General features: G+C 38.8%; 1 protein-coding gene across 1 annotated transcript in view; it reads right to left on the reverse strand.

Moving 5' to 3' along the window:
- The window catches only part of LOC149319602 (chloride intracellular channel protein 6-like), a 150,132-nt gene extending 142,700 nt beyond the window's left edge, over positions 1-7,432 (reverse strand). The window contains exon 1 of the mRNA XM_089512037.1: positions 7,382-7,432. The gene's annotated coding sequence lies outside the window, so the exon portion shown is untranslated. The remainder of the gene's footprint in view (positions 1-7,381) is intronic.
- Between the last annotated feature and the right edge of the window lie 5,665 nt (positions 7,433-13,097).

The following is a 13,097-nucleotide window of genomic DNA, read 5'->3' on the forward strand; positions in this document are numbered from 1 at the left end:
CATTCTACTATGAAATGAAGAACCTTGCGAGAAACAGCACCGCAGCAATCCACGTTGCTCCTACAGCCAGTTGTTCTATCACTCTGTCATCACTTACCCCATGTGTGTGCCTTGTTTTAACTGGGCATTTGATGGGCACCTACCAAGGAAGTACATGCAAGTGTTCCCCAGCCTCTTGTGGAGGAGTCCACAGAACCATGGGCTGGCCTTACTGCAGCATTCCTGGTCTAAGGGTTGGTTGGAGCTTGTGCTTAAAGTGAAAATGGTGGTGACCACTTCTATTTTTTAAAGAAAACAAAAGCAAATAATATACCTACACTACAGAGTTACAACAGTTTGGTAACACTTTTAAGTTTCATCCTTCCATTCTATGGAATCCTGGGAATTGTAGTTCCAGTCTCTTTACAACACAAACCTTGTCTTGCAAATAATTTCAAATATCTCACCAAAGTATAAATCCCAGGATTCCTCAAGACAGAGCCATAATAATTAAAACAGGACTGAACTGTTATAACAGTGCTATATAAATAAAACATAATAATAATAATAATAATAATAATAATAATGTAATATAGATTATCTGAAAGAAATTGATTCTGGTAACTATCAAAGAAGCAGAAGAACAATGTGAAGTCGAAGGCTTTCATGGCCGGCATCCATAGTTTTTTGTGGGTTTTTCAGGCTATGTGGCCATGTTCTAGAAGAGTTTGCTGGTGAAACATCAGGAGGAAACTCTTCTAGAACGTGGCCACATAGCCTGAAAAACCCACAAAAAACTAAGCAGAAGAACAATTGGGTTGTATGACTTCTCATCATTCCCAGTCATTGGTAGTCCTCCTCATCCTCCTGGTAACCTGTTATTTTGCGCACGACTCTACGTTTGTCTACATAGAGTGCAAATGAAGACTGAGCCAAAGGGAAATCAGGCAGTCCAATCCTGGAGAAAGTGCAACTGTAGCACACCAACAGGATTTTTGTCTTCTGACTGTTAACAATCTTCACTACTATTTGGGAAATACAAATCAGACAGGGTACCAAAATGGTTAAAAAAATGTTCCAGTCAAAATGAAAGAAACCATTGGGGAGAAAAGTATCTAGATAGTCCTGCTTACACTCATTCAAAACATCTTGTTCACACAATTAGTTTATCAGTGAAATGAAATAATACACTTTTCACTACATTTGCTCCTTTACTGGTATACTGTACATGAAGGTAGTTGGTATGGAGGAAGAACACAAGACAAATATTTTCTTTTAAACATCCTCAAATTCACTTTACCCTTCTCAATATACTTTATATCTTCTCAAGTGACATATACTTTATATCTTCTCAAGTGACAAGGGAATTTGATAAAGTGGCATGGAACAATCCAAAATAAGCCAAGGACTCTTGGCCATGATTAATTTAGCAATAATCTTATTTTCAAGGAATCAGCACAGGGAAATAAAATGATTGCCATCTATCTTCCTTTGCAACTTAATCCTTCCATGCTGTGCATCTAAATGTAGCAAAAACTCCAAAGAATGGCTGACTATATTTCCTGACAGAAGCATGTTCAGTTTTACTATGGACCCTTATACTTCTCTACATACCTGCACCAGCCAAAATCAATCTACTATGAGACCTGCAGTATAGTCAATGACTAGACAATTTATAGATTCAAGGGCTGTCCCAATGTACTTTGCAAAAAATGTTGCCCCCATTATTCAAGGCAGGGTCCATAGTATTCAAACATGCCCCACCCTCAAAACTGCAGGAGGACATATGTTGACCATTAAACAAAATACACATTAATTATGTCTTTTAAAAGCTGACCAAAAGACATTAAACATTATGCTAGCTTTTCACTGGCTTCATCATCAGATGAAAATGGCACAGAGTTCATTCAGGGAGGGCAATGACACTGCACAAGTATCCACATTGTTCATTTCAATGTTGCAAAGAGAATGTGGAGTAAAGACAAAAGGTTTAGACCCCACTTCCCCACCCACCCCAAAAAGAGAGGCAGAAAATTGACAGGAATAAAAACACAGTAAAAGAAGGCCATAAAATTACAGTTCTCCATTGCTGCTATAAAGGCTTTATGGCAGCAATGGAGAATTGAAATGGTGTGGCTTCCTTTTACTGTCTTCATTCCTGTCATATCTCCCCCTCTCTTCTTGAGGAAAGAGAGGTCTATCTAAACTCTCTCTCTATACAACATCAAAACAAACAACACACACACTTGCAATTTATGACTATGGACTTCATCATGCCCAGCTGTTAAACTGCAATTTGAGCTGGAATAAAGTGGCTTTGACAATACTGATCACACCAAAATGTCTCCAACTTTAGCTGCTGTGTTCCCAATGTGAGATTAGGGCATTCCTTTTCATTGATGGGGAAAACCTGTCAATGGCCTCCCAATAGCATTAATCCTCAAGTGCAAAACATGCCTGTTGGGGTAGTTCTGATATTGGCAGTCATGTGGTGTCAGTGTCTCCTCATCTCCTCCCCCCTCGCTTTTCCTAAGCAGGCTGATTGGTTTTATTTATTTATTTATTTATTTATTTATTTATTTTTCTGTTAATTTATTTTATAACTTAAAATTGCAATAGCTGAACTTCAGAATGTGAAAAAAATAAAATTAAAATAAAGGCCTGCTGTGTAGGACATAGGGCAGAAAGGCTGGATTAAGGGGAGAATCCAGAAGAGAGTGTGATGGCTGAAACAGCCTCAGTCGCACTATTCTGAAGATGTGCAATAATAGCTACTCAGGAACCAGTATGTTTCTCGTATATTTAACTGATGTAATTGCGGTGAGAATAGAGCTTGGTGCAGTAATGTCCTACAGGATGAGGCAACAGATAAAGATGAGGCAATATACAATAATATCCAGTTTCCATTTGTATGAAATTATTAATATACCATATAGCAAGCATACCACAACAACATGATAGTTATTAAGAGTTCTAGATGTTTCATGTTTCGTGAGGCCAAAGACAGAGGGTCCTTGGTATCTCTTCGGGTTTGGTTCCAGGACCTCGCATGGATACCAAAATCCATGGATGTTCAAGTTTCGTTAAACACGATAGATAGTAAAATGGTGAGCCTTATATAAAACGGCAAAATCAAGGTTTGTTTTTGAAATTTGAATATTTTAAAAAATATTTTCATGCCACAGATGCTTGAATCCATGGATAAAGAATCCATGGATGCTGAGGGCTGACTGTACATACAGAAGAACTATACATGGAGGGTGATGGATCCAGATAGATTCCTGGAGGTTTTTGGAGAGTTTCCTCCTGCCTTGGCAGTGGGCCCTACTGAATCCTGGCTGACCTCTGAAATGGAGAAATGGCCAGGACAGTGGGCATGATTGCTCCTTAGCATCCCCCCCCCCCCGGAGTAATGTCAAACAAATTCTTAGGTTTACTAAGGAAATGCCAGCGATGAAATGAGTGCAATGGAGGCTAGAGTGACAATGGTAGAAGGCTCAGAGCAGGTACAACTGAACATGGGCTAGAGGCTACTGGATAGCCTGCTCTGTGGCAGAGGGCGCTAAAGAAATAATTATTCTCTGTCACCATTTCATCTGCACAGCATGGTTCAGTGAAGTTGTCTTTGACCCCCAAGAGCAGAATGTAGAACACTCAGTAGTGTCTTGTGAAGAATTTGAATGACACTTTGCTAATAAAATTGCTTGGATGCAATCTGACTTGGATGTTGTAATTGATACAGGTCTAGTGGATGTAACCTTGGCTCCTGCTCGACCTGTGTTATTAGATAAATTTCACTTTATGTAACCTGAGTATGCAGATAGGATCCTTGGAGAGGTGAGAGCCAACACATATGTAATTAACTCTGTACCTTTTCTGGTTTATAAAAGCAGCCTGAGGGGAATTGGCTGAGTGTGTAATGATTTACTACAGTAAGACAGAGTTCCATCGTGCTTAAAAGAGTTTATGATGGGGCTTTTACTGAAAATACCCTGCCTGAAACCAGCAATACTAGATAACTATCAGTCAATCTCCTAAACTTTAGGAAGGTAGCTTGGACCTGGCTGGGACCTGAGCTGATGGTGGCTAACAGTCTGGCAGTGATTTAGTGTGCAATAATCCTTGCCTCCATCCCGCAACCTGGCTTCAGCCCAGGAGGCTGTAGCCAGTAAAAAATGCTAAGCGATAAGCTCCTATAGCTCCTGAAACAGCTTTACTGTCTACCAGTTCTTTTCCAGGCACAATTCAAAGTTTGGTTGATGACCCATAAAAATGCTGTAGGACTTGGTTGCAGACTATCTGAAAGACTGTGAGCACATGCCATTCAAATGGGACTCCAGCATACACGAAATATGTCTTATGTGCTGGGGAGGGGGTGTCCAGAATGGATCCCCGTGTATGGCAAGGGTGGATTGTACTACTTAATAGCAACAGCTAGGTTGACCTATGCTCAGAAATGAAAGATAAAAGATATTCCTAGAGAGAAATAAGCAATAGAATCAGATAAATTAACTCAACTGCTGAGGAATAAATCAGCAGATATTGTTTATTAGGGATGGAAATCAGCTATATATATATATTTTTAAAAAATCGTGGGGTCTGATACCAACAATAAGCTTCCCGACATAGAAAATAATAGGCTTAAATAGATTAGGTTTAAATAGAGTCAAAATGGTTTAGAAATGAAATTCTTGTTTTATAAATGGATTCGATAAACAAAGAGATGGAATGTTGAGTAAAGTATCTTATGAGAGTTTATTAGGAAGTCATAAGACAAGTGAGGAAGTCAGGATAAGAGTGAGTGAAGAATGAGAAGCGGGTGATGGAAGTGATGGAAGGTTTGAGTAAGTGGAAGTAGGTAAGGGGAAGTGTGATAAAGAGAGAGGTGAAAAGATGGAGAGGGTAGGAATAGTAGCGGTACAATGATCAGGAGGGGTAGGTGGAAAGAGGATTAGAAGGTATTAGAGAGTGGAAGGATGTGAGAAATAGAAGGACATAGCAAGGTGAAGGAAGAAGAGGTGAAGAGGCAGGGAGAAATGATAGAGAAGGAAGAATGGAAATGACTGAGAACAGTTGGACAGTGATATACTGTATAGCAAATAGATGGAGTATGTGAATATGAGAAAGATGTGTTGTAGTTGGTTAATAGTATTATATGATTGATTGTAGAGGTGTTTGATTTTTTAAATTTATTTATCCTATGTTTTCCTTTTTGAATAAAGATAATTTTAATAGCATGCCATTTGTACCCATAATTCAATGAATAACAGCAAAATAATTTCAGCTAATATACAGTATAACATATATTTGCAATGTTCATGTTCAAGGTATAATGAATGAATCCACTCACTGGTCTGAAAATGTGAAATATTGTGTGCAGGTGAAGTACACAAACACACATTACTCCATGTTGTGTAGTTTAGTTTTGCATGAGCACCATCTAGTGGTCACATGAAGTCCTAAGAGCAAATACAATATATGAAGTCATCTTGATCAACAACAAAAGGTCCTTATGCATCACCTCTGGAAACAGGAAGTGAAGCATAGGATGTGGATGGCTTTGCTTCTTGAAACTGGAGTCATAAAGACGTGCTGAACTTTTCATACATACATTATGTGAGTATTCATTACTGGTCAGGTGTGCAATGCAGCATGCAGAATGTTTTGTTACAACAGGATAAAATGGCCAAATATTTCAGCAAAGGGATAACTTTGGGGACAGTATTTGTTTTAGAGCTAGCACCTGGCAATGAATGCTAGTCTCTGAGAATTATGCATTTGATCAGACAGTGAAACTGGAATGGGTCAATCAATCAGTTATGGTTCTTTTTGTTCTTTCAATCAGTACGTGGGTAACTGTGATAACTCTACAAATAATACTTGCCAACAAGCACTAATATCCAGATTTGCATGTATTTCCTGAACACTATATTGTTCTGAATGTTATATATGAGAAAACAGATAAAGCATCTGCTAATATACCAAATTAGGACAGCTGGTGGGTATACAATTAAAAATCTATTCAAAAGCTAACAGGGCTTAATGCCAGCTTAGCCATGGAAACCCACTGGGTGACTTTGGGCAAGCCACACACTCTCATCCACAGGCAAAGGCAAACCTCCTATGAATGAATCTTGCAGGGAAAAAAAGCCATGATAGGTTCACCTTATGGTCACCAAAGGTTGCAAAGGACTTGAAGGCACACAACAACATCAATACATACCAAAGGGATAAAAAGGACCTCTGCAAAGGACAATTTAAGATCATAACATATCTTCCAACTGGCAAGGAGAGTCCCAATTAATCCTCTGCTGCTTCAGTCTTTCACCTGTTTTTAAAAATGTCGCAGTTTCTCTCTCCTCCTTCCACTCCCCCTCTTTGTCATCAGCTTACTTCAGTTGTTGCAAAGTGAGTACAAAATGTAAAAGTAGTTTGCACTCAGTTAATTCAACAGAGAGGAAGTTGATATAGGGTGGGCACTGATGTGGCATATATTTTGTGAAATTTAAGATCCAGAAATGTAAATAGTGTTTTTATAAAGCATAAAATATAAAGCAGAAGGCTTGGTGTATTGCAGAATGTGTGTGTATTACTAAAAGCATAAGTACTAGCTTGTTCTGGGCATAAAGCCAGACTAACTATAAATAATGATAAGCTAGTGGGAAGACAGCAACAGTGAATTAACCTGTGAACCCAAGACAGGTGCCATGTTAGATGGCTGAGGCAATCTGATGAAGGGAGCCCAAAAACAGAATACCCCACTATTGTTTAAGGTTTATGTTCTTCTATGTGCAATGGTAGAGATGCCTGCTAAGGAAATGCAGAAGATAAAAAAGTCCAGTCCTTATGAAAGTGTAACACATTACCTAGAATGTAATGTAATGAATGTATGATGCCTTACACACAATATAAGGTAATGAAGCTAATATGCCTAGGCATTGAAAAATATATGTTTCTCCCCAAGGGGAGCGTGTATGTTTATATATCTATGTTGCTGTTGTGAACCTTCAAATCATTTTTTACTTATGGCAACCATAAAGTGAACCTAACAGGTATAATAATGGGCCAGAGTGTGTGTGACTCACCTAAGGTCACTCAGTGGGTTTCCAAGGCTGAGCAGTGAATCAAACCCTGAACTCCATAGTTGTAGTCCAACACTCAAACCACTACACCACACTGGCTCTCATATATCTATGACTGAACATAATAAATAGCCTAAAAGAGAACCTGTTCATTCTCTCATATAATTATTTTGAGATTCCAATAATTAAGAATGCTTATGTGGAATGTTGATGTTAACAGGAGAACAAAAATTGATCAAAGGTGCCACCAAACACATACAGATTAGCCGACAAACAGCAAAGAACACCCAGATAAAGGTGATAGGGATGGGGAAGCATACCTTTTACAGAGAGAAGGAGGGGACGGAGTCTTGCCCTTCCCACTAGACTCAGGCAAAAGGAATCTGCATCCTGTTCTAGCTTGTGTCTTCTTTCTTATTAATAACTTTTTGCCATTTTGACCACACTCTGATGTTGCTTAGCCTCATGTGTTCCAGTTTTCATCTCTAAAATGTTGGAGGCAATGAGAGAAGCATACAAAAATGAAGGTTCCACAAGGCAGAGCAACTTCAGAAATTCATTTCCAGCTTGAGAAACAAACAAACATAAAGGTTATATTCAGTTTTATAGGGGAGACTTCTCAGAGACTGCTTGCACACTAGGTACGTGGAAATTCACAAGAAGACTCAAAAGTAAGACAAGATTTCTTCAGAGGTGGGATGATAAAAATTATACTATAACCACTTACAAAGTCTAGTTTGGACATTAGGTTTAAGCAGGCTATTTTAAAACCAATACTACCTGAGTGTGGTTTTCTTTGGGAAAGCAAGCCCTGGAGTTTTTTGTTTGTTTGTTTGTTTTTGGCACTGTTGTAACATCTGATTCGCTTATATGTATAAAAGACATAGCAAGCAATATAACTTAATTTAGCAGACAACAATTGTGCTATCTCCAGAAAGAGGCACACTGAAATGTATCAATCCTTAATTCACAGCAGAAGTTGATTTATGCAGAAGCTAAGTGAGGCGCATTACACACGCGCCTAAAGTGCGTATTAGGGTTAGGAAGGGGCATATTAGGGTTACGAAGGGGCGTCACTTCCTGACGCCTCTCAACCCTAGTACGGACTGAGTCCGTACAAAATGGTGGTGCCCGTCCACACGGGGGGCGCCATTTTGACATCGTGGACACACAGCATCCGGATGTCACATGGCGGAAGTGATGCCGCGAGTGCACGGCTAGCGCCTTGTGGCGCCACTTCCGAGATGCAAAAAGAAGCGCCATTTTGGCGCTTCTTTTTTTGCTGCGCCCGGGAACCGCACGGTTTGGCCACTGCGGTTCCTGGACCGCCGCTTTTAGGTGGTCTGTAACGCACCTTAATTACAGTTTAGGACCTTATATTATGATGGTCCTCTAAACAGAATTTTTTAAAAACTGGATTTCATGCTTTTCATAGTGTAGTGTAGTATAGTGTATGTTGAAGACTGGTGAGGCGTTTTTATTCAGTACTTGATCAGAGAAAAGAATATTTAGTAATCTGAAATATTCAGATTTCTGAAAATATTGTATCTGAAAGAATTTCAAGTGGACAGTTTCCCTATAAATTTGCAGAGAAGTCACAACAACTTTATTAAGAGTTCAGATCATTAATGTAGCATGACTTGTACAATCCAAATTGTCATTTCCCATGGGAAAAACACCTACTAATTCTGGGCTACTAACAAATGACATCTCACTCTATTTCCCTGTGGCATCTTCATCAAATGATGCTGTGTACATCCTGACCTGGTGTCTGGATGAACTGTTGGTTTAGTTTTATCTGCATTTATTGAACCACATCCAACATTTTAGCTATTGAACACTGTCAATATATAATTAATAGGTGTTAAAAAATAATGTCAATATTTATTTTAATCTTTGTTTTTGCCTGAAGCAGAATATGCAAATTGACAGATTTGACTAGGCAAGCCCAGACTTTGTTTCAAACCAGGAAACTATTTGTCAATCAAGTTATATGCTATGTAAATATGAAGCCAAATGTTTTATTAACATTTTATTAACATCTTCAACCTGGAGTTAGCAAAAGTTGCATTCGACACATTTAGTGCACATTTTCTGCCTAGAAGGCAGAGACTTTTTTAAAAAATTTTTTAATCCCAAACAATAAGAACGCTTGTTGGAGGATTCTAGGAGTAATAATCCAAAAGGGGGTGGGGGGGAAGGGGGGCAATTTGTCAAAATCTGAGTAGATGTTCCTACCCAGCATTTCCAGTGAGCAACTTATAAATTTTCTCTTGGAGTAAATTAAATTTTCAAACAGTCTTAAGAACAGGGATGTACGGTCCACCTGCTCCAACCATGGGCTTGCCATCTGCAGATTTAAGCATTTCTGGATAGCAAACTCTATTACCCATAATTGCCACATTTGTGTGCAGCCACATGTGCATGAACAGCCATTAAAAACAGACTTGAGGGCCTGTGGTTTTGTGGGTTTTTTTAGTCTTGGGGGGGGGGGGGTTGGTCCAGAACAGAACCCCTGTGGATACTGAGGGCTGACTGTAAATCCTTGACCTTTCCTACTGCTAAGTGAGAAAAAATTATTTCTATTATTTTTCTCATATTTGAACACCCCACAGGTCTCTTCACCTTATGAATCTCCTTCCCCTTTAATGAGCACTTTGGAAATCTATGTCTCAAACCTTAAAATAAAGAAATGGATTGTATACAACCCCAAACTTTGTTGAGATTATCTCTAATGAAAGAAAGTGGCATCACGAAATCATAGTAAGGATGGGGGGAAAAATCAGCATCTTACTTTTCTAGTTGATAGTTTTGATTTCTTCAATTATTATTTTTGCCAACTATGAATTTTTGATGAATGTTATGTTTGTTTAAAATAAAACATTATTTTAAGAAAGAAGAGGGCAGCCTGGTTTATAGCACGGGACAGGTGGATGACCTAGCAGGTCCGTCCCTAGCAGCACTTTCCCTGCATGGATACTTGGTGATACATCAGTGGAGGGAGGGAGGGAGGGAAGATGGGTGGAGTCACAATGATTCATCATCTTTGCCAGGTGCTGCAGTTGATTTATACCAATGGAATTTATTTACTGTTGGGAAATGAAGACAGGTGCTTATTTCATACCACCAGGGTGTGAGACTCAGTACAGAAGTGGTTGCGGATTGACTTAGATGTGGTCATGTCAGACCAAAGGTACGGTTGCCAAACTGAATATTGGAGAGAACTCCTGTACCTTAAATAGTTGTTTAAAAGAAAGAACTTTAGTAGGTGACACTTGTCACTGCAACCAAGTGACAAGCAACACGTGCAGAAATTGCTTCTTCTGCACTAACCTTAAAGGTACAGGAACTGTTTCCAGTTTTAATTCTGGCAACATCAGGCCAAATCTATTTAAGTAAAGTCATGTCAGGTAAAGTAAGGTTTGGCAAAGTACAGCTTGGCTTAGAAGCAGGGCTTGTAAAGACTAAGGAAATCTACAATGGATAATGGGGAAAAGCTGCCCAGCAAAGGTCTGAAGCCATATAACCATATGATGCCTTTTAAAGGTTTCTCATTTCTCTTCAGGCCATATAAATATTTTGCCTTTTACTATCCAGACTTTTTGTAATATAGGACAGTTTAGGAAGAGCAAAAACCCTATTTAAGGTTTAAGGTTTTTCTCCCACAGTCACATATCTGTCCTGTCTTACTATATCTTCCTCTGCCTCTCCCACTGAAATACCTTCCTTACCACTAGTAAAAATTATAAATAGACCCTTATTATGACAGGCAAGTATTAACAGTTGTTTCCAAGGCCCTTTTCCAAGAAATCATTTTGGGATTTTGGGATTCTTCTTACTTCACAAATGATAGGCCAGACTTGAATTTGATGTGTGGGAGAATTGGGAGAAAGGCAAAAGAAAAATAAAGTAAAATAAAATGTTTGCTTATTTTAAAATATTGCTTTTTTAAAAAAAATAAAGGAAACAGCACTACACTACAACTCCTTGCCTTTTCCAGCCCCATTCTGGAGTCTTTCAACATTATGAAGATTTTCATATCAGCACTTACATGGGGTAAGTGCTGGTAAAATGCAGGTAAAACATTTAGGAAGCATATGAGTCTGAAAGCCTGACGTGCTTCCTAAGTGTCAGGGAATCATCCCCTCACTTCCAGTATCCCTGGAAACTTTGCATTAATGGGAAATGATTGCTCCCCAAACGATTCAGGGACGCAGGAGGAGAGGGGACGATTCCCTGACATTTAGGAAGCATGTCAGGCTTTCAGACACACATGCCTCCTAAACGTTTTACTGGTGTTTTATGAGCACTTACACCACAGTAAGCATTGGTATGAAAATCTTCTATGATATCGTGATGTGTTAATATTCTCTCTCTCTCTCTCTCTCTCTCTCTCACACACACACACACGCCTGGAAATGTAAAAGGAAAAGGCAAAAGAGTCTTAGGAGTTTATCGCATTGCCATTTTTGCCTGATCTGGGCACAGGACGGGATTGGGACTAAACAGGGAACAATGGGTGTTATCACACAGAAAAATACGTACAGTACTTTGTTGCAGGGCGACCCCAAGCCATCCCCCAGCTGCACTTAGCTGGCGGATTTTGAGGGATGGAAAGCTTCCATACTACCAAAATCGGCAGGAGAAGCACAGCTGGAGGACGGCTTGTGGTTGCCGTGAGACAAAGTATGCATTTTTCTGTGTGATAACACCCGTTTTTTCCCATTCAGTCCCGATCCCATCCTGTGCCCAGTTCGGGGGGAAATGGCTGTACGATAAACTCATTAGAGTTTACAAAAGCATTTATTTCATTAACCCTCTTTCTCTTCCTTCAGACATACTAATTGCTGCCACATAAAAGCTAGAGATAGTTCAATAACTTCTGGCTTTCCTCTGCAGTAATTAGTTAAATCTAGGAAGACAGATCTATCCCATTCAAGAAACCCTACACAGCAAGGAAGGAAAAGCCATTTAAAAGGTAAGACTGTTTTCATTTGTATTTCAGGGGAGGGATCTGTGTGTACGTGTGTGCCAAACAATGAAAAAGGGGGGATAATGTCTTGGAGGAGGAGTGGGTGGGCAGTCCTAGATGCTGTTGCGAGCAATAAAATTTTGGCATAAATGGATGCTGTAATAACAACAACAACAACAACAACAACAACTATTATTATTGTTATTATCCTACCCCTCTACGCAACGCAGTCAGAGTGGCTTACAATATTAAAATACATAGTCCATATCCCCCAATCCCACCCCCCTTAAAATACAATTAAACGATGTACAATATAAAACATAACTTAAAATAGTAAACAACAAGCAACAGTGACTGCAGCAAAAATTCAGGGTCCAACAGTTAGTTACTGTAATTCCAATATGGTTCTGAATGTGCACAAGGAAAGAGAGCATTAACAGCATTTTTACAGATAATGCTATTGTCGTGAGAGAAGAGCCTCATGCAATAAGGTCCTTAAAGAGGCAGGTTCTAACAATAATACTGCTTGTCCAGTTTTTCTTTAAAAAGATATAAAATTATCCTGGACTATTTAATTATAGATAGGCCTGGTTTTTCAAGAAAAAGCTCTTTCTCATCCTAGTGGATGATTTGTGTCAGAAGAAACAAGAGAACCTATCTCTGCTTCTCATTTTTACCAGTTTCTCATATCAGTTCCTTTTTTTTATTTTATTATTATTTATAGTTTCCACATAACATCCAAAAGACATAAAACATACATATATGACCTACCAACACAAAGTACATACATCTCCTCCACATACCCACATGTCCCTCTTACAATTTTATAAAACACACATAACAAAAATTTTAATTCCTGTTCCTCATAGTTTAACAATATACTCTCTCTCTTTTTCTTTATCTTGTTTTATCATAAATTTTCCTTCTTGCTTCTTCTTCACATTTCTAAGGTAAAATCTAAAGCACTGATTGTAATCTTTCCTATACATTATTAAATTCATAATATACCTTCCAGGTTTAGCCTATAACATATACTGGCAAGTAAAGTTTTCATTTGAAAAAAA

This window comes from Sceloporus occidentalis, unplaced genomic scaffold (genome assembly GCF_023333645.1).
Source record: "Sceloporus occidentalis isolate IW3139 unplaced genomic scaffold, rSceOcc1.0.p SCAF_2, whole genome shotgun sequence".
In the NCBI taxonomy this organism is placed as follows: domain Eukaryota; kingdom Metazoa; phylum Chordata; class Lepidosauria; order Squamata; family Phrynosomatidae; genus Sceloporus; species Sceloporus occidentalis.